This window comes from Phaenicophaeus curvirostris, chromosome 4, assembly GCF_032191515.1.
Source record: "Phaenicophaeus curvirostris isolate KB17595 chromosome 4, BPBGC_Pcur_1.0, whole genome shotgun sequence".
NCBI classification, from domain to species: domain Eukaryota; kingdom Metazoa; phylum Chordata; class Aves; order Cuculiformes; family Cuculidae; genus Phaenicophaeus; species Phaenicophaeus curvirostris.
In genome coordinates, this window is record NC_091395.1 from 3,565,264 (window position 1) to 3,587,832 (window position 22,569).

Sequence of the window (22,569 nt, forward strand, 5' to 3'; positions counted from 1 at the left end):
GCTGCCTGGAGGAGAGGGACCTGGGTGTGTTGGTTGACAGCCGACTGAACATGAGCCAGCAGTGGCCCAGGTGGCCAAGAAGGTCAATGGCATCTTGGCTTGGATCAGACACGGCGTGACCAGCAGGTCCAGGGAGGTTCTTCTCCCTCTGTACTCGGCACTGGTGAGACCGCTCCTCGAATCCTGTGTTCAGTTCTGGGCCCCTCACCACAAGAAGGATGTTGAGGCTCTGGAGTGAGTCCAGAGAAGAGCAACAAAGCTGGTGAGGGGGCTGGAGAACAGGCCTTATGAGGAGCGGCTGAGAGAGCTGGGGGTGTTTAGCCTGGAGAAGAGGAGGCTGAGGGGAGACCTCATTGCTCTCTACAACTCCCTGAGAGGAGGTTGTGGAGAGGAGGGTGCTGGCCTCTTCTCCCAAGTGACGGGGGACAGGACAAGAGGGAATGGCCTCAAGCTCCGCCAGGGGAGGTTTAGGCTGGACATTAGGAAAAAATTCTTCACAGAAAGGGTCATTGGGCACTGGCAGAGGCTGCCCAGGGAGGGGGTTGAGTCACCTTCCCTGGAGGTGTTTAAGGCACGGGTGGACGAGGTGCTGAGGGACATGGTTTAGTGTTTGATAGGAATGGTTGGACTCGATGATCCGGTGGGTCTCTTCCAACCTGGTTATTCTGTGATTCTATGAAAACAGTCCCCCCCCCCCAACTATTAGTTTGTAGGATTTGAGTATCACCTCCTAAAGCCTAACACCTAATTGAAAGTTAATGAGTTGTCGCATGGTGCATGAGACTGGAGAAACTTTAAGGAATTGTTTTGTATGTGGAAGTGGTGATTATGGACATGGTTTGGTGGTAGAGTTGGCAGCGCGAGGTTTATGGTTGGACTTGATGATCTTGAAAGTCTTTTCCAACCTAAACGATTCTGTGATGTCAGAAATGGAGGAGCTTTTAAAAGGCTCAATAATGAATATCAGGAGATGCACGTCCCAAATAAATTGGATTAATTTGAATGAAAGTAAAGTTTCACTTTCTATTCCAAGCCAACTTTACTAGAATAGAGATCATGCATTTCATTAACTTATTCAAATTTCATCTGCTTTCTTGTTTTGTCTGTTGAAACCTAAATCTTCATTTTTATTAAAGGAGTAAATTTGTCCATCAGATCAGAAAGACTGTCTGAAACTTATTTTCCTTTAAAGTTCATTACAAAATCTTCAATGAAAGAAGCATTTACCTTAGTGAGCTTGTGACATATTTTTGAACTCAAAACAAGCAGGAGAAAAGTTTGGATTTTAAAGTGTTGCCAGGCAAGGGGCAAATGTTATTCTTTCAAAGAAGTTTGCTGTCTGTCAGCTGTGAAATTACACTTTTATTATATAGGGAGTGAATAACAGGAAAAGCCTCCACACCTAAACCACGCACAGGCAAAACTAATTGGAGAATTACTGTCAGTATTTAAATCGTGATGGGTTGTAAGGGTGTTCCTCAGGTAGTGGAGATGAGGAGTGTTACATCCCTTTCATTCAGCCTTTCCTAAGCAGAGACTGAAGGGGCAGGGAGCTGAGTGTTCTTTCATGAAGGAAGAGAATTTAAGGGACCGTCTATCATTCCAGCAGCAGGAATCAATAGGGCAACTTCATTTAGCCCTAATAAAAAGGGGAAGGGTGGGGAAAGGCTCTGGAGTTTACGAGTGATGCTGGTTCTCCCACCTCAATCTGTGGGTAGGGCTGATGATGCCTGATTCTCGCTGCCGGTTGCACCAGTCCTGGGGGTGCTGGGTTCCCCCCTGTAACCTCAGGCAGGACTGGTGGTGGTGCCTCCTTCTCACTCAATATAAGAAGGATATGGAGCTGTTAGAAGGGGGTCCAGAGGAGGCTACAAGGATGATCAGAGGGCTGGAGTTCCTCCCATACGAGGACAAGCTGAGAGAGTTGGGGTTGTTCAGCTGGGAAAAGAGAAGGTTTTGAGATCTTATAGTGACCTTCCAGTGCCTGAAAGCAGCTACAAGAAAGCTGGAGAGGGACTGTTTACAAAGGCTTGTGGTGATAGGATGAGGGGCAATGGGTGTAAACTGAAGAGGGGCAGACTTAGACTAGATGTTAGGAAAAACTTCTTCAGCATAAGAGTGATGAGGCACTGGAACGTGTTGCCCAGGGAAGTTGTGGCTGCCCCATCCCTGGAGGTGTTCAAGGCCAGGTTGGATGAGTCTTGGGCAGCCTGAGCTGGTGGGAGGTGTCCCTGCCCATGGCAGGGGGTGGCACTGGATGATCTTACAGTCTCTTCCAACCCAAACTATTCTATGACTCCCACTCCCAACTGCTCCAGTCCCGGGGGTGCCGGGTCCCCTCCATCTCATCTCTCTCCTTGCCTGGCTGGGACTGGTGGTGCTGGTTCCCCAGCTGCAGGTGGGACTGGGGGTGCCGGATCCCCCCACTCCCTAAATTGAGGGTGATCCTGGTGATGCCCTATTCCTCCTTGCAGTTGCAGGAGATCCTAGTGCTGCAGGTCCCTTTCCCTCCTCAAACTGCGGGCGATCCTGGTGATGCTGGGTTCCCCCTTCCCAAATTGCGGGAGATCCCAGGTCCTTTCCCCCCAGACTGTGGGTGGTCCCAGTGATGCTGGGTCCTTTTGCCCCACTAAGTTGTGGGAGATCCTAGATCCTTTTTCCCCAGATTGTGGATGATCCGATTGATGCTGAATCCTTTTCCACCAAAAATTGCAGGACATCCCAGGTCCTTTTTCCCCAAATTGTGGGTGGTCCCAGCGATGCTAGGTCCTTCCCCCCCCCCCCCCCCCGCAAGTTGCGGGAGACCCCGGGTCCTTTCCCCCCCCAAATCGTGGGAGATGCCAGGTCCTTTCCCCCCCCAGATTGCGGGGGACCCCGGCTCCCTCTCCCCCCCAGATTGCGGGGGACCCCGGCTCCCTCTCCCCCCCAGATTGCGGGGGACCCCGGCTCCCTCTCCCCCCCAGACTGCGGGAGGCCCCGGCTCCCTCTCCCCCCCCAGACTGCGGGAGGCCCCGGCTCCCTCTCCCCCCCCAGATTGCGGGAGGCCCCGGCTCCCTCTCCCCCCCAGACTGCGGGGGATCCCTGTGCCTCGTCCCCCCCCCATCCCGGCCGGTCCCTGTGCCGTGCGTCCCCCCGGTGGTGCGGGCGGTGCCCCGATTGGCGCGGCGGGGGCGGTCGCCACCCTGCGGGGGCGGTGGCCGGGGACCTGCCCCCCTGGGGAGCCGAGCCCGCTGCGCAGCTCTCTCCGACAGCCCCGGGGGACGGAGGGGACACCCCCCCCCCCCCCACCCCGCCCCAGCTCGGGTCCGTGCGCGGAGCCGGGGCAGAGCGGGGTGATGCGAAGGAGCTGAAGGAGGGAGCAGGAGGGAGCGCTCGGCTCGCCCCCCCCCGCGCCGCAGCAGGTGCCGCGCAGCCCGGGCGGAGGGGACGGCGGCTCCGCGGAGCGGCCCCCGGCCCCACCGGGGGAGAAGGAGGAAAGGAGAGGGGCGAAGCGCAGCGCCCCGGATCGGGCTCGCTCCCGGCTTTCGGCTCGGCTACCGCAGGCGGGGAGACGGCCCTGAAGGGAGAGCGGTGAGCGAGCTTCGGGGCGACGCGGGGGGGGCACCACTGGGAAGCGCTGCTTTCACCTTGCGGTTTTTTTTTTTTTTTTCTTCTCAATTATTCTTCTCTTCCTGCTTTTTTCTTTCGATTATTTCTCTTCCCCTGCTTTTTTTTTCTTTTTTCCAATTATTTCTCTCCGCCTGCTTTTTTTTTTTTTTTTTTTTTTTCGTCAATTATTCCTCTCCTCCTGCTTTTTCCGCCCCTTCCTCCTGTAATACTTAGAGGAGGCTCTGGGCGCCCTGCATCACCCCGAGAGGGAGGGGTGGTGGGGCTGGAGGAGGCAGAGCCGGGGGGCTGGGGGGTGTTGCGGGTCATGAGGGGAGTGATGGGGCTTGGGGGGGAGCGAGGGAGCTGGGGGGTGATGGGGTGACTGGGGGGTGATGGGGGGACTGGGAGAGTGAGAGGGCTGGGTGGTAATGGGAGAACTGGGGGGAGTGATGGGGCTGGGGGGGAGTGAGGGAGCTGGGGGGTGATGGGGGGACTGGGGGGAGTGAGAGGGCTGGGGGGTAATGGGAAAACTGGGGGGAGTGATGGGGCTGGGGGGAGCGAGGGAGTTGGGGGGTGATGGGGGGACTGGGGGGAGTGAGGGGGCTGGGGGGTAATAGGGGGACTGGGGGAGTGAGGGGGCTGGGGAGTGATGGGGGATTGGAGGGTGTGAGGGGGCTGGGGGGTAATAGGGGTCTGGAGGGAGTGAGGGGGCTGGGGTGTAATAGGGGGACTGGGGGAGTGATGGGGGATTGGAGGGAGTGAGGGGGCTGGGGAGTGATGGGGGATTGGAGGGAGTGAGGGGGCTGGGGGGTAATAGGGGTCTGGAGGGAGTGAGGGGGCTGGGGGGTAATGGGGGGGCTGGGGGGTAATGGGGGGACTGGGGGAGTGAGGGGGCTGGGGAGTGATGGGGGGACTAGGGAGAGTGATGGGTTTGGAGGGGGGTGATGGGGGAACTGGGGGGAGTGATGTGGTTGGGGTGATGGGGTGCACTGGGAGGGGTGATGGGACTGGGGGTTGATGGAGTTGAGGGGGGTCTGGGGGAGGGATGGGGCTGGGGGGTGGTGGGATCGGGATTGGTAAGGGGATAGAGGGTTGAGGAAAGGGATGGGGAGAAGTATGGGGGAAAGAGATGGACTGATTGGGAAGAAACCGCAGGATACCGGGAATTGGCGGCGATGCGGTGTCCCTGAGCGAGGGGACGGTGTGACCTGAAAGGGGGATGGGGGGGGGAGCGCCGTGTCCTTGCGGGGGTGCTGAGGGTGGAAAGCAAAGGACACCTCGCACACTGCTCTTTACCCTGAGGTCAAGTCGGGGGAGGAGGAGGAGGAGGTTTGGGGGCTGCTCTTCCCTGGGAGAGGGTTCCTTAGGGCACCTGTGAGGAGGAGGAGGAGGCTGGGGCTGCAGCGAAGGCTCCCCAGTGCTGTGCGTCTCCCCCCCAAAAAGTTATGTAAGCCGGGCAGCCTCTCTGGATGCCTTGGGAATGTTTTCCTTGAAGGTGCAATGTGAGGGACCTCTGTGAGTCGCGGTGGTGCTATGCTTGCCCTGAATGTTAACTGAGTTTCCATCAAAACCCTCCTCGCCTGGGCAGGGAGAACATTGCATAAGCGCTGCTGTGCCCTCCCTGTGGGTTGGAAAGGGAGGAAAGAGCTTAAGAGTGAACTTCTCAGGGAATACATCAATAAAGCTGCAGGGTTAGGACGGTTATTAAAGGGTATCTTGTCTTTCGCGACTTGTTTGCGTGCTGGCAATAGGAAATAATGACAAAATACACAGCCTGTTTTGCATGCTCGTCGGAGTTGCCTGGGGATGAGCAGCAGTGGGAAACTTGAATAGTAGAGACTCTTGAATTCCCCTCCCCAGCCGCCTTGAAGGCAGCGGGTTTGGTTTTCATCCTGCGACCGGGTGACTGAGTTTTGGGAATGGTTCAAATAATATCGCTTGTTTCTAGGTATTTATCCTAAAAATTGTCTTGGTGACGTTTCCTGTCTGAAGGTGCCAGCCTGCTTTTCCATGCAATTATCGCACAAGGTCACTTGACATATTTTAGCTGAGCTGGTTTTATAGCACCAACGCGACAGAGTATGCAATTAACCTTTACTTCACATTTCCTCGGTTTTGTTCTTTTGCTTTGGTCCTTGATCCAGGCTGAGCACTGGATACTGCAGTGCCTGGTTTTCCAAAAGTGCTAACCAGTTCGTGCTAGGGTCTTGTGCTCTTTGAGATGGTTTTTATGCTGTTATAGAAATATTTTTTGTTGAAATACAAGGGAATGACTACTTGGCCTCAAATACTCGCATCTTATTTTTGACTTTTGTACAACATTTGTTGTCAGCAGAAGCTCTTTGCAGGAAGCCAGAAAAGAAAATTATTTTTGTCATGTGTGTCCAAGTATACAGGCTGTAAGGTGTGAATTACGTTTGAGGACTTTGTAAACGCCCCTTACATTTCATATTCTTTAGGTGCTGTAAGTGGTTGGCTTGTTCTGAAGCAAGATTTGGATGGAGAAACCTATGGGACTAACCAGGGCTCGAGGAGGGGGCGTTTGAGACAATCCTTGTAGCACCGTCCTGCAGAGTGGTGTCATCTGAGCTCCATCAGCATCCTCTCCTTGCCTGTGCCAGTGGAGTGGAGGATGGTTAACTCACTAAGGAAACGGTAGCGAAGCAGCGGGTTGGTTTTATACACTGGTGGCAACCTCAACTTGGTGAAGAGGAGGCTGAGGGGAGACCTCATTGCTCTCTACAACTACCTGAAAGGAGGTTGTGGAGAGGAGGGTGCTGGCCTCTTCTCCCAAGTGACAGGGGACAGGACAAGAGGGAATGGCCTCAAGCTCCGCCAGGGGAGGTTTAGGCTGGATATTAGGAAAACATTTTTCACAGAAAAGGGTCATTGGGCACTGGAACAGGCTGCCCAGGGAGGTGGTTGAGTCCCCTTCCCTGGAGGGGTTTAAGGGACGGGTGGATGAGGTGCTGAGGGACATGGTTTAGTGTTTGATAGGAATGGTTGGGCTCGATGATCTGGTGAGTCTTTTCCAACCTGGTGATTCTATGATTCTGTGATTCCAACCTGGTGATTCTATGATTCCATGATCCTATGAATGGCTCCTAGCTGTTGTAATTCATTGGTGGCTGTTGCAGCTACAGCTTGGGCTTGGCCTAAGATGAAGGCAGGACTCTTATAACTTCAGTTAGGTTCCCTACAATAAACTTAGCCAGTTTAGTTATTGTTTATAGATATTGAGGGTCATTTAACTATCGTGGATGTGACATTTTAATGCCGTGTTTATTGTATCTAAAATGCTATAGAGGTTGTTATCCTTATCAACCCTTTGGAAGGGTAACTACTGTATTAGACAGTTTGCTTGGAGGAACTGTATTGGGCTGGTAAATGAACACCATCAGTGCTGCAGATCATGACAACGTCCTCGAATTAGTTTGTGAAGAAAAGGTAACAGAACCTGCCATGTTTCTCTGCTGTGTATCGTTTGCTACAGATAAACTTGATTGATTGTAGCAGTATGGTTTATTTCCAGTAAGGCAAAAGAAAAATGTATCCAAGTCTTGTCTTTGTGGTAGGTGTGTGTTACTACATATGCAGACATTGGGTGAGAAGGTGCTATGGTCAGTCTCACTGCCCAGAGAACAGGGCCACTGAGAGTAGCTTTGTGTATGGCGTTCTCTGTACCTGTTGAGACTTGTACAGAGGAATTGTTTTGCTGCAACGCTCCTACCATTTAAAAAATGTTTTGCAATTAATTATAGTAATAACTAACAACAATGCCTATCGTGACTCAGTTAATTTCTATTGATTTTATTGAGCAAGAACAAAATTATTTCTGTCTTTAATTGCTGGTTATTTTATTACCCACACCTATTTTCTTTGTGTTTTCCACTTTGGGATTTTTGAAGCACTTCTTCCCATGGTCTGTTTTAGTCAGGTTGGTTCCTCTAGAGTAGTACCAAGAGTTCATCTCTGTTTACTCCATCTCAACTGAGTCCCTTCTCAGTCAGTTACTTAGTAGAATAAAACCACCTTATGGTACTAAAAGCTATTGAGGCGTTTGTAAGATTGTATTCAAGAGATGCTCAGCAAATGAAACACTTTTTCTGTTCAGATCCTAAACCTTGGTAGAATACTTCTCTTTGTTTTAGTATTATAATATTTATACGGTATTTATGAAGAGTGTTGGATTATATTTGAGAAACGCTGATGCATTAGAAGCAGTTGAAGTCATGCCCTTTGTTTGGTTGGGATTTTTTGTTCTTTGGAAAATCTTCAACACGGATTTCTCTTGGTTTTGTTTGTTTGTTTTAAAAAGTGCCTGAACGCTTTCTGATACAGCACAAAGCCTTTGTGAGCAGGCATTGTAGAGGGTTTTTCCTGTTTTCCAGGAAGTAAAATAATCTTAGAGCCTTTTAATATAGTTCCCTGTCCTGAAATGTTCGCCCAGGATAACTATGTTTAGAGTGAGTTTCCAAAACTTGTGACACGAGGTTTCATTTCTTGAACCCTTTGACAAACTATTTATCATCTTTTATGAAATTTGGGATGCATTTATCTTAAATACTCAGCGTGTGAGGTCCTAGTGATGCTCCTTGTATGGAAGAAGTCCTTGCATTTTCTGTACCTCTGTAAAGAAAACATCTTGGGGATTGATCAGCACTATTTTTCATTGCAAATCCATTAAAATATTTTTATTCATAACGTTTTGTCATCTAATAGGAGTGGAGTTTTCAGCTTTCCTTTTTGCTGCAATTCTTGAATGTTTTATTTTGCTAATTACATGAAAGATTTTGTGCTACAGTTCTTGACTTCAAGCCAGTCTGCTGGAGTAGTAGTGAGTCCTTTCTTCTGGAAGCTTTTGAAATTCTTTATTTTTTTTACATAGTTTTGTGTGTTTACTTAATTCCTAAATATGGGAGGAGTTGATGACATGACCTGTGGTTTTATGGAATCACTTCATTGTTCAGCTGTTAGAAACAGTAAACACCTAATCAACTAAACCTGCAACTGAGGGATATTTACATCCTTGCTACATCTTGAACTATTTGATCAGTAGATGACTCTTTTAGTAAAAGAATAGCTACTAGCCCAGTTCAAAAAGTTGTGTTTTATATGAGAAGAAGTGATAGTAAATGGAAAAAGTACCACCAAATTTTACAAATACAGTTCAGAGAAGTGCAGTAGTAATGATTTAAAGGGTTTGAAAGACAATATAAATAATTGCTTTCTAAATGGTATGGTTTGGAGTTGCAAACAGTAGTGTTAAACGTGATTTATTATGACAATTTCTCTTCAGTAGGACAGTTGTCATGCACATAATTTTATTTGTATAGGGGAACAAATATAGCTTTCTTCTTTGCTCCGTGCTGTTCTTTCCTTCGATGAATGGATGGCTTGGCTTCATGAGAAAAGTGGCTTAAGACTATTTTCCCTTTCTACTCAATAACTCAAGAGAGAGTTAACAGGAAATCTTGGGTCAGCTTCAGATTATGAGTGGAGTTGTAAATGAGCCTTGATGCCCTGATGAAACATGGTGCTTTTTAAAAATAAATAAAAAAAAAAAATCTGAAAGTTGTCTTGCAGTCTCTCTAAGGAGAGGTAGCAGGGTGAATGTGAAAGGCGGAGGACCTTCTGAGTTCATTAAAGGTGCTGTATTCCATTAGAGAAGCTGTTTCGACCCATAGATGAACACAAATCTTTAAAAAAGTTATTTCATAGATTTGTTAAATATGAGGATTGAGTGCATAGCTGTAGCATAGCCTTCAAACATTAAATTCTGATGTTAATTTGAAGACACTGATTAAAATGCAGTTCCGTATGCTGAATCTGATGATCGTTTCCCTCCCCACTTGCAAGTCAGAAGTCATTTGACTTTAGTCAAACCAATAAGGCTCTGTAATTTAATGCCAGGAACACCAATTCATTTAATGAAGGTATTTAAGCAAGAATTGTCAAAACTTTTAACAAAAGTAAAGTACTAGCATTAAAAAAAAACCCCAACATAGACAGTACTCGTGTTGTAACTTACCTTTAGCTTTCTTTTCAGGGCATCATTGGCCTCCCAATTTAATATTTTAAATGAGAATTACTCAAATTCAGAGAAAAATCGGATATTTCCTAGTTTACACCATGAACAGGATTGAAGAAGCATCTGTCTCTGAATGAAATCTGGGTTAGGAACAAGGACTTTGGCTAGAATACTGCTTGAATCATTAGGATAATTTAAATGGCACGTAGATGCACAGCGTGCTTTTGAGGTGAGGTGGGACGTGTTGCTGAGGAGCCTGTTGCTGCTGTCAAACCCAGCAGCACAGTGGGATGTGCTTTCTGCAACATGCAGTGCCTGGAGAGGGAATCTGCTCTTCAGAATGCTGTTGCAAGGTCTCCTCTCGGCTGCTGTCCTTGAACTGACTAAGAATGCAGATTTAGTTATTAATTCGATTCTTTTGTTTCATGGAAAGTAATGTCTTCCCTCCCCTGCTACTATTTGATTACATATTTTTGTGTCAGATAAAAGGTGGGAAATAAACCTAGGAGTAACAATGCAAACATAAGAGGTGTTGTGCCTCATGTATAAACATTTTGTACTGCTGGAAGTTCTATAATGAAATATTATTTCAAGTGAGCACGTGATTTGGCTTCTCCCTTCTTACTTTTAACAACTTTACTGTGCCGTAGTAGTAGTCTTGTATCTGTTCCAGATGAATAAGATTTAGTGCTTTCTTTAAGGGGTTGTTGTTAGAGAATGTAGATGCTATATACGTGTAGGTAAATGTTGGTTTTGTAAGTTTGCTTGGGAAGGTAGTTCTTCCAACTTATCATAATGTAAACAAGGTGCTGAAAAGTGCTTTTTTTTAATAGCATGAGTGCTCTGAGACCTTAAACTTATCTAGTATCTTTCTTGAGGGTGTTCTTGACTAGAAGGTTGTGGCTAGTAAAGAACTTGCAGGTGAGATTTGGTGTTGGCATTACTCAGGGTAGACTGCATGCTGCAGGGGGAACGGAGGGGTTAACCATCTGTGATGCCCATGGAGTCTGTAGATCGGAAGTGTTGGCTAGAAAGTTGTGTGGCTCTCTTTTGTCCCAGTCCTGTACGCATCAAAGGATGATGGTTCCCCATCCTCTCCGGTAACCTTTTCTGGTCCCGATCTTAACTTTTTAACCTGCAATTACTGTTCCTTACACTAATGGCAAAGAGATAGCCAAGGAATGGTTGGACTCGATGATCCGGTGGGTCTCTTCCAACCTGGTTATTCTATGTTTCTATGAATTTTGCTATGGAGCTAAATGGGAAGATCTGACAAGGTGGATTGGGTAAACTGGAAACAAACACATACCCTGATGGCTCCTCTCTTTTTGAAAACCATTGTTTCTATCGGGTTGCTGCCTGGTTGCCAGGTCTGGCCTGTGTCTGTTTGTGATGGTCCTCGGGGCACCAGCTGGAATTGTGTTTATAGCTTCTAGGCTGTAGGTGATGCTGGCTGCGACTGTTCTTGTGGTGTGAGAGGTGGGTCAGTCTTTCATGCAGGAAGCCTGCTGTGCAGCTCCTCTGAAATGAGCCATGGATTGTGGAAATCTTGCTGTGGTTCCACACCTTGCTGGCAAAAAAAGATCTCAGATTTCTTATTTCCAAGTTGAGCGCTTTGTAAAATAGATCCCAGTCTCATGTGCAGCGTGTCGAATTTAATTGTGCAACCTAAAGCTGCCAGATTTCTTCAACCAGTCGTAGTAATGAATCTTTAATTAATCTGCTTTGTGATACTTTGGTAACTGTTTTGCTTATTTATTAATTAGCTTTACATTCCTGAAAGTACAAGAAGACTGGATTATTCCCAATAAATTTAATCTCGGATGACATTTTTTTTTAATAAGCAATCTTGTGTCAAGCTGTTTACTAGTGAAAGAACTTGATAGCCTATAGCAGAACATATTTCTGTTACAAACCCTCACCGAATGTTTGTTATTATATAGTTATAGTGTTCAAAAAGTTCTAGTTGCTTTCCAGAAGTGGAGGGTGACCTTCCTGTCTCCCAGAAAGTGTAATATCAGTGGGCAGGAACAGACACGTGTGCACATGTACAAGCACTTGATACACATCTCGATGGTTTATTGTTGATTTGTTTTGGTCTTACACCCAGACCATCCTCTGTGAATTGCCTTTATCTTGCCCCTCTGCAGCTATTGGATCTCTCTTCCCCCCCTCCAATATTTGTAAAGCAGCAGATTGTACTGAAGTCTCAGATTCTCTTTGAAAATCTGCAAACCCTTTATTTAGACCCTTTCCCTTCTGAAGTTATAATCCAGTCTTAGTCAGCTACTGATTGTGGGAAGTTTGTGTATTTGTCTTCATGCAAACTACTGCAAAAAACCCTGAGTCTTTTCTTAACCCTTACTAGGTGTCGGTAGCACCTCTCAGAAGGTTTTGGAGTTGATTTCTGTCCTCACCCACTCTAAGCCATGAGGTCTTGCTCTTAAAAACCAGAGGCTCAGGACTAAACTACATAGGTAGAAATACTGTTAGAATAAGGATAAAAGTACAGTATTGAACAACCAGATTCTAGCAGAACAGAGTTCAGAGCAGACGCTACAAAACCCAAATCTGGAAGCAAAAGACAATTTGCTTTAAATAAAAAAATCCTACCTGTAAATTCCAAAGCAGAATCTAATGCTGAACAGACTGAACAAGGTGAATGTTGTTGGAGTGTGTGATGTTGCTGCATGGTCTTGAGCAAGTCAGTTATTTTAATTGAGCTGAATAAGAATGAAACGTTAAATCAGCTATTTTAACTTTGAATAAAGTTGTATCTCCCATTACAGAAACAAACCTGCTATAGTGTCTTTTGTGATTCTGTTTGTGTAGTTTGTTAAAATGTAGTTATTTGCTATAGGATGAAGTCAGAAACTGAACAAAGGAACTCATTCAGTGCTTCTAGGTGTCATGTGATGGCGTGACCAGAGAGAGCTTGTACCAAGCTGAAGCCAGCTGTAGTCAAAAACTGAAGCATCCCCCCCAAACAATTCCTAAGTTTAAATAAAATCCCGGTCAAGTGTGTTGAAGTTTAAAACTGATGTTGTTTCAGATCCTGAAGTTCATTCACAAGGCAAAATTCATGCTTGTGTGATGATAGTGTAGAAGTACAGGCTACGTTTGTTACACCAACAGATTTAGCTTACTACAAAGTTGCGCCCTACAATTTCATCCAGCCCCTTTTTGGAGAGTGGTTTTATCAAAGGAGAATCTCTCGCTGATTTAAATGTTTAAAATAAGGCAGAGTTGGGATTTTACTCGTTTCCTTTTCTTTTTTTTTTTTTTTTTTTTTTAATGCTTCATTCATCCTGTGTTTTAACCTGTCTTCTGTCTTTTGATGCTAATGTGAAAGAGAAGGCTTCCTGCACAGCTTCAACCACTCACTGGAGTTGTCTTTGTCCACATCAGCTGCTGTGGCACTAAAGCCTCTCTGCTCTCAGCAAGTGGACGATCTTCCTATTCTTTCTGCACTTATTCCTGTAGCTCCTGGCTGTGCAGCATGAAAAGTTGATGTAAGTTGTTCTGTTATCAGGCTCTTCTGGGCAGTGCAAATGTCACGCAGCAGGCTAGAGCTTGTGAGCCAGTAAGTTACATCTTGCAAAGCACTGCTAAATGTGCAGTAACCTGTTGGCTTCCCTGTGAATACCCCCACTCCTCAATGTCACAGCATTACTTCTTGTTGCATTCTTTTCCAGGGGCTGGAGAACAGGCCTTATGAGGAGCGGCTGAGAGAGCTGGGGGTGTTGAGCCTGGAGAAGAGGAGGCTGAGGAGAGACCTCATTGCTCTCTACAACTACCTGAAAGGAGGTTGTGGAGAGGAGGGTGCTGGCCTCTTCTCCCAAGTGACAGGGGACAGGACAAGAGGCAATGGCCTCAAGCTCCACCAGGGGAGGTTTAGGCTGGAAATTAGGAAAAAATTTTCACAGAAAGGGTCATTGGGCACTGGAACAGGCTGCCCAGGGAGGTGGTTGATTCACCTTCCCTGGAGGTGTTTAAGGGATGGGTGGACGAGGTGCTGAGGGACATGGTTTAGTGTTTGATAGGAATGGTTGGACTTGATGATCCGGTGAGTCTTTTCCAACCTGTTTATTCTATGCTTCTATGATTCTATGAAAATGGTTGTAGCAGGTTGAGAAACATTGCTTTCCTCTAAGTACAGAGGAAGGGTCTCGAGAAGTCAAGAGGACTCTGTCAAGGATATCTTGGTGCCAAAATACCGCATCTTCTAAGTTCACAGTAGCTGTGAGGAAGATGTATAAGTTGTCAGAAAACATGCTTGTGTTGTTTTAGATGATCTAGACAAATCTCTCCACAAGGAATATACGTGTCTCACCTTCAAACAGATGGCTTTTCCACTATGTGTAGTCAGCATTTATCTTTCCGAGGTGCTGGGGGTGCAGTAGGCATGGGCAGCAAGGAAAAGACTTGGATAATAGTGCCAATGCGGAGAAATCTGAGCAGCTCTCATACTGAGTCAGGCTACATTCAGTTGAAGGTCCATAGGTTTTGGAGCAGACTTCTCATTTCTCAGGTTTCTGCACTGGGCTTCCTTTTCATCCCAAGGTCCGGGATGGCACATCAGCTCCATTGCAGCACCATGTGCTTGTGTGGTCAGCTTTGCTCTGGCTTAGGGCCTGAACTGTAATAACAAACACAGTATATATTTTTTTTAACTGAATACTCTTTGCTTGGCTCTTGTGTGTATTTAGAAATGTAAGCTGTGAAGGGAAAAGTACCTTTGCCCTGTTATAATGTACATCATATTATGAAAACGTTTATTTAGACTTTAATCCTTTACCCTCAGGTAAATCTCTTCTTGACTGATGCTGTCAGTACTACGATATCATCATCCCAAAGTATGCGAGTCTTGCTGTGGTTTATAAGTGACTTTGGTTAAAAGATTGATTGTATTACTGCTAATAACTTTAGAAATCTGATATGAATTTAGAAGCTCTTCATAGAACAATAAAGGCAATATTTGTAAACCTTTAATCTTTTTAGATACAGTTAATCTTTTCGAAGTTGTTTTTCATAATCATGAAGACTCATTTCAAGCCGTTCTTTCAGAAAGCCGTTGGCAAAGTGCTAGCATGAATGTTATAATTCGGTCACTTGCCATAAAACCATCTTAATAGGACGTTGTGCCTTGCATGAGAGTTCTGTTCGCACATAAATAATTAAAAAAAATCTATCTACTAGTGTGCCTGTTGCAAATACTATGTGTAAAACCTGTATGTTGAAAGAGAAGCACCTCTTCTTTCCTACTGTGCTACCTTTTGAGTGAGATTTTTAAATCATTTTTCCACAATTCTGAGTACAAAAGCTCAGGTAAAATCCTTCGAGGTTTGATAAAACTTGTTGCACAAATAAGTTTTTACTCAAGGGGCTTTATAACATCTATATCTTTCTTGACTGCCTCTTAACTCCCTTGCTGTTTGCATAACCAACCCAGTAAGTCTCTGCCAGATCGCTACAGCGACATCGTAATCCCTATAAATCTTCCTCTCACTTTTTATCGGTAGCGATGATGTTCCTGCACTTACTGAAATGCTCCAGTCCTTGAACAGAAGGATGTAGTTGTTCAAGAAGCAATACAAAGTAAAAGCAAAAGCCTGCCCTTGCTTTTGCGCATGTGATTTCTTAATAATCATTTCCACTAATTTATTAATTTATTCATTTGGTTGAAACAAGAACCTGTAGTTACAAGCCAAATCTTACTGCTTATCTAAAACGTTGCAACAGAAAATAACAATCATAGCATACACTTCCTCTGCAATTAGTAACAAGATGTGTGATAGGAAAACTTAAGAATATAAATCCAAAGGTTGTGCAATTCCTGTTATCTGAGTCTCCTCCTAGATAATCTAATGGCTTGCTGCTCCAAGACTCTGTGCTTTCAGACATTCCTGATGCTTTCATCTCTTTTACACACGAGGGTTCTTAGTTGCAACCACTTCTTAATCTTCAACTGTGATTTATTGCCTCAAGTCCACTTATGGGCCTGATGCGCTTTAATGCTCGTAAAGGATAATGGAGTAGTATTCCCTATTACCTACGGAATATGTACTGTGCAGCAAGCAGTGTTATAGGTTAAGAACATATTTTACAATTGCCAGCTTAAAGGGTTTGTTGGACTTTTAGCTTGAAGAACATGGTCTTTCGCATTGTTGTTTGTTATGCCACTAATTAAAGACTTCCTGCGTCTGTAATAATTGGATCATCTTCTTAGACTGGCTGTTAGACCTGATCTGGTCAATGCATTTCTTCACGTGGGCTGCATTTTAAGGCACGGGTGGACGAGGTGCTAAGGGGAATGGTTTAGTGTTTGTTAAGAACGGTTGGACTCGATGATCCTGTGGGTCTCTTCCAACCTGGTTATTCTACGATTCTGTGATTTCCTTACTCTGGTGCTGAGCACTGGTGTGGACTGGTATTGAATCTTAAAGACAATGTTGTGAGAGGGACTTGAGAAAATAATTTGTTTGGAGAGATACCTTGGAGGATGTCACAAATTAAGACAGACCTCTTCTTTTCTCTGTTTCTCTAAATTAATGCACTGCGTTCATGCTTGTGTGCATGTATATTTTTGTCTTTATTACCAGCTGCTTGCATGTGGCTGATACATGCAGCTAAGATTTGGCTTGGGTGCATGTATTTTTAACTCTGAATCATCCTGTAAGCAGCGTGAGAGAACCTTTTATTTGTCTTGGAATATTTTCTTCCTCTTTCAGCTTCGCACTTAACTGGAGGCTTGATAAATGCTTTGCTTATGGGGCCTTTGGTCGTGCAACTAGCATTGTAGGGCTTGGTTCTGTGTGTGCTTAACTGAAATATTTACAAGCCTGTGAAGGTTGGATACCATGCTTTATCTGTAAAACTGAGCTTAAGAACAACTAAAGCAAACAGATTTGCACAGAAAAAAGTTAATGTCAGTGGGATTTTGAGTAGGCGGCGCATAACTGGGGCTTCAATAAATCAGGTAACACCATTAGGTAAAAATCTGAGGTCCATGCTCATTTCTTTCTCCTCTTTAACACTTCCTTTTTACTAGGAACAGTAGTAAACCATAGCCTGGAGTTGTTTGTGTGCTTTTCAGATGCAGTTTGTGGTGCTCTTCGTAACCAGTTGTCTTTTGGTCACAGCCTAGCTCAGCATTTTGTTTACCATGTTTTCAACCACATCTCTTCTTAGATGCTTTAAAAGAAGTAAACACGCTCTACATGTTTACCTGTGGTAAATGCTGCTGTTGGGCATAGTAAGGTGGGATTGGATGCTGAAGCGATACTGCGCTGCTTACGGTTCCGATTTCTGACCTCAGACAGAGATATGAGCAGGTGGGGTAACTGATGCTGAATGTGACTTGGAGAAGAAAAAGCAACCGGCCGTGCAGCAGCCTGGCGTGCAGCCCACCGCACGCAGTTGCAGCACAGAACTGCTCGCTAGGCGAGATACACGCTGCATCAGGTTTGCAGCTTCTGATAGAAGTTTAGGTGCTGATAAAACGTAATTTTCACCCCTTTTTGATAATTAGGCTCCTGTGGTGCGCGTTGTTACCTTGCCATTGGGGCATAGTCACACATTTGGGGCTTGCAGAGGCGGAAGCCTAGTTGGTGAGCTTGCTCTTTTCAGTGTGTGCTGGTATCTGTTAAATTGTAATGAGTAATGTGAGCTCATTGGGTAAGGTGAGAGGCATCAGCAGCTAGACAGATTGCTCCTTTGCTGTCAGTACCGTGCTGCGGTTTAGTATGAAGGGCACCTTTCTAGGCAGAGGTCCCAGGCTTCTGACCAAACCGCCTGGGTAAGCTCAACGAACCTTAGTGAATCTAAAGAAGGGCTGAAAGGAGGGGAAGAACTCGAAAAAGGTAATAGCTTCACTTAGCTCTGTAAAACTTCATTTGCTGCTTTAGAAGTCAAAAGCATGAATAATAAGCACTCCGTTGTTACAGTATATGTAAGTGTGTAAGAACTGTTCACTTTTCTAAGTAGCGATAGATGTTCGTGTTGTTTGAATTCAAGCTGTGCTACAAGGTGCTTGAGAACCTCTTTTGCTTCTAGATTTCGCTATGATGGAGAAGAACACTGACAATGGTGTTGCTCGCTTGAAAGTGGCTGTTTCTTTGAGATTTAGAAATAGTAGTTAGGCAGCCAATGAAATACAGTAGGAAAAAACACAGATGTGCCTGTAAGTTTTAGTGATGAGCAAGTGGCTAAGTCTTGACAGTACATCTAATCTTTGATACGTATTCCAGTCCTGTAATTGACTCTTACATAAATTATTAACTGGAATTATTTTAAAACCACTTCTAGGGTTGAAATATAAATTTAGTATTAGTTCAGTTTTAGAATATTAATTTAAACATTAAGTCTTTCTCATTTAATTTATATGACTGTAAATGTCATTTAGTTTCTTTCCATGTTGCACGGTTTTCAAGTGAAAAATGTAGGGAAAGGATTGTCCCCCTTATTTTTTCCTCTGAAAGTCACCCATTTCTGTGTAGTTACACTTCTTGTGCCAGGTCCTGCTTGGTCTTTCTGGGTGAAAGATGCTTACTTAAAAAAAAAAAAAAAAAATCACGATTTAGAACTCTTTTGGTCAATTGAAAACATCCCTCCAGCAGTCTTCTGTCGAAGTACTCGATTTTCTGCAACACACTTTAAAACTCAAACTTTCTCTTTCATTTAAAACAAAAATCCCCAAAACCAAACCAAACATGTAGGTTGTTAACTTTATGAGAAACCATTGGAGTAGGTTTAATGTTTAACCTCTTGGTATTTCTTTAATATTTAACTTTTTCTTGCTGCACTCCAATAGGTGAGTCAGCAGTTGGTTTTACTCATACAAAGCCACTCTGCTTGTTTGTTTGTTTTTTTGGGTTTTTTTTTCCTCCATGCCATTGCTTTTAGGGTTTTTTGTCTGGAAGTAGTAATGGCTTCAATTTGGTGATAATTTAGTGGGGTAGAGGGCTTTGTTGGGGGTTTTTTTGATATAATTTTAGAAAATTTATATTTTTCTTTTCATCCTCTGTTATAAAAAGATATTTTATATTAGCTCAGACACCAAAACCATCTTGTTTAATGCAGGTAAATCCTAAGCAGAAGGACTTTAAACAGAGGTAGAAAATGATTTTATATTGTTAACTGTCTTGGAGAGACATATCCTCTGGCTTTGATTGTTCTTCTTTTCTGTCAGGACACTTGACAATTTTTTTATGCAGCCGGTATTCAGATGTGGGGAGCAGTTGCTTTGGATGTTGATCTTTCTTATTTTGGCAAGTGATGTGTTCTGGTAGTTCACCACCAGAGCATGGCTGCAGGTTATTGTGAGGAGTCCCTGCTGCTCTCATTTTGAAGAGCTGAGCACCAGCTCATGATTTTACTGACCTCTGTACAGACCTTCTTGCTGCTTTCAGAGCTGAGCCAGATCAAGGGTTCCCATTGGAACAGGTGAGACTCTGCTGCTCTCTTCGTTTTGGTGGAAATGCCTGATATGCTGGAGGCATTCGTTCCTGAGGGCAGTCAGAGTGAAGGGGCGTCTGGGACTGAGCCTGGAGCTCAGCTTGCATAGTCACACGTTGTTGCCCTGCTGATGGCACTGAGCAACCACCTCTTCTGCCATCCTGGTCTGCCAAATGGGAATTACGCTCGTGATTAACTGTCTTACAAAGTGCTGTTACGTATTGCCCTGGTTCCTGCTAAATACAAACATTCCAAGAGATGAAATGATGAAGCTTCATCCTGCAGGTTCCTGCCAAAAGTCCAATACATGGTCGATGCCAATTTGCCTAGTAAAAATGTCACTTAATTGGCAATTCTCTATTAGCATCATGTATTTAATATCTCTATGGCTTGGCAGGTCCTGCACACACATTGTGGGAGATGCTTGCATTGAAAATACATTCATAGCATAATGCGTTTTTGAGAAGTCGTTATTTTTTTACAGTTCTGCATGTACCGCAAGGTACCGACCCCAGGGGAGGCATGTTGTGTTGTTTCTGGATGCTGATACGCCTAAAGAAGATAAAAACTTAATGTTTGGTAAATGGCTGATAGTTACATTGACAGATTTTCATGTTGGGTAGGTAGCGCTGTGTAAAGAGTAAGGTTTGTAAAGAGCAAAATATTCAGTGTGATTCTCATTTAAAAGGTTGCTGCTGGGTGGATAGGAAGTGGTGGGGTGGTGCTGTCATCCTCTCAGAGAAGTACAAGCAGTTCCTGTGGCTTTTGGTGGCACGTGTATAACCCTGGCTGTGCTAAACACACCTTGAGGCTAAGGACTGTATCTTCCCGTGCTGTCCTCTGGACTTCTGTTGGGTCAGGAGATCAAAGTACTGCTGCCATCTGGCAACCTGTTGGATCACGACTCATTCTGAGGCTCCTGGTACCTTTGATTTCTACCGCTGATAGAATTGTTTACTGTTTCTTAGCTTCCCAATCCTGCACCTCCATTCACAGGTTTGTAATATTGCTGTTGTGGGCAGGAGCAGTAACTTAATACTGTGGGAATGCTTACAGAATGGGGACATGTAATCAATGTTTTTTTTTCTTAGTTTGATTAATCATTTTTCTTGGGTATTTCATTGATGAACAATTATTTACTTCTCTTTTAATATCCCACCTACTTAAAGAGTACTATCCTCCAGTGGAGCCCTGTTGACTCAATCTGAATGTAGCTTGTTTGTACTGATATTGACTGTGACACCGACCCCATGTACTTTCACACTTGCACAACCCTCTGCTGCGGTTTGGGACGCGCAAGTTTTACAGACAGGAGCAAAGTGGGATGATGAGCGGGGCTCGGTGCTGGCATGTCCTTCCAACGACAGTTTCCAGCATCCTGATTGAAGGAGCTAAGATAACAAATCAGTCTCTCCAGATGTCAGAACCAGTGGTGCAGTATTGTTAAAATCTAATATTATACTGGTAATATTTGCAGCAAGTGATCTCCTTCCTCTTCCCTTGAAGTGTTACTTATCTCTGTAAAACTGAGCTTTGTGCCTAGAAACCATGAAGCCTCAGAGTACTTTGTAGAACACTATCAGCTTGTGAATAGGATGGTGGCAGTGAGGTCTTAAATTCTCCATATTTCAGTTCCTTACTACTTGCCTGTGGGTACTGCAAGGTTTTTCTGTGCATCTTTGGGCTGTGGGCTTTGTCTTGGGAAACAAAAAACCTAAACCCACAACAGCCTTTGTGTCTGCCTGAATACTTTGTGTGTACTCCTGCTGGTGGTAATTAATTTTGATAGGAATGGTTGGACTCGATGATCCGGTGGGTCTCTTCCAACCTGGTTATTCTATGATTCTATGATTCTAATTTAAAATTGATAGAGTTCTCTAAATGATGGCTGGTAACCTCCTTGCAAGTGGCTCACAATCTCTGAAGACAAGCGTGGAGGAGGTTTCAAATCTGGTAAGAAACCCCATGTGAGCAAGTTGATTTAAATAGTCCATGTACCTTGTGGTTGTTTTCCAACTTTACTACTTGGTGCATGATTATGAATGTTTCAAAGTCAAGCCACTTGCAGAAGCTGGAGTAGGAGAAAATTGGGGCATCTTGCAGAAAGCCAAGTATTATGTAGTAGCAATATAAATCTGAGATGCTATGTTGGTGAGCTGGTAACTCACGTAACATTAAAGAATAAATAAATCTAAAGGAAATCTTGAGTGATCTGTTGAAGGAGAATTATAAGACTACACTGAAAGGAAGTAACAAGGAATGAGTAGCAGTATTGCCTGTTTCTGGTGTGCTCATTTACCAAGGACACTGCAACAGAGTTAGGTTTCCACTTAGATCAGTTTGGCACAAGAGAAGAGCAGGTAGCTTAGTTTGGTGTGTACTTGTTCCTCCATCCCAGGAGGGTTAAAGAGACTGAGGAGCTTTCTGACTTGCCCTCACTGTGTTTGTAATACTTTAATCTAGCACATATGACATTTTATAGGCTTTGCGTACTAAAGCATGGGGGAGAAAAGTGTTTTCCCTTTCCTTGGCAGCCTACTACTGTCAGGATCTGTGTGTCTTTAGGGGTAGCAGCGAGGCTTCCAGCAGAATTTAAAAGTATATGCTTGAGTTTGTGCTCCAGCACTGATTTAAATAGATTCATAGAATCAAGTACTTCTAAAAGGGCTTCAGTGGAAGTTGTGATGTTCCTGTGTAGCACTAACTTCTGTTATTTCACTTGTTCTCAAACAGAAAGTGTAATTTTTGAAAGCTCCCAGTAGTTAAGTTGGTTCCTATTTGACAGTAGCATCTCCCTTCTGTGTTTTGACTTTCCACCCTGATGCATCTGATCAATGTTGATACTAAAGAAAAACATTGCATGGGTTTTCATATCGTTTTAGGAGAAAAAAAGTCTTTATCTTGTCTATTCCCATTGGCTTATATGAACTAAAATGGGTAGAAAATGTTATCCTTAAATCAGAGTGGAGAGCTGCAGTTGAAGGAGGACAGCCTGATGGTGGGGGTGACTATGAGACACTATCTTGTGGTAGAAATGGTCCTAGCCATGTTAACAGTAGCGTGAAGTGTGGATCTTGCAAACTACAAAATTAAAATGGAAATACAAGAAGTTCCAGTTGAGGAGGCAAGACTGAGCTGTATTTATGAAAGAGTCACATTATGTCCTCTGCTCTGAAAATCACCAGTGCGTCCTTTGGGTCTCGCATGAATAAATACAGAATTTAAGCCTTTGTGCCTTAGAACATAGCATCTTTCTTATTCATTTAAATTTATTATAGGGTCAATTTTGAAGTCGTGATTTTAAATAAATCCCAAATAGTGTGGATTTCAGCACTGACTTCAAGTTGGAAGTTGGATGACGTGTATAATTCGGAAGTGGTGCACATGGTATCTCCATGGGGGGTGCCAACCTCACTGTCTCAGCTGGTTTTCCAGCCATTTAATGCAGGTGCTATATTGGTGTTGGTGTTGAAAGAATTCTTGTTTACCCGAAA

The 22,569-nt window shown here is 44.4% G+C and overlaps 1 protein-coding gene across 1 annotated transcript in view; it reads left to right on the top strand.

Moving 5' to 3' along the window:
• The first annotated feature begins 3,516 nt into the window (after positions 1-3,516).
• The window catches only part of UGT8 (UDP glycosyltransferase 8), a 45,321-nt gene continuing 26,268 nt past the window's right edge, over positions 3,517-22,569 (top strand). The window contains exon 1 of the mRNA XM_069855121.1: positions 3,517-3,570. The gene's annotated coding sequence lies outside the window, so the exon portion shown is untranslated. The remainder of the gene's footprint in view (positions 3,571-22,569) is intronic.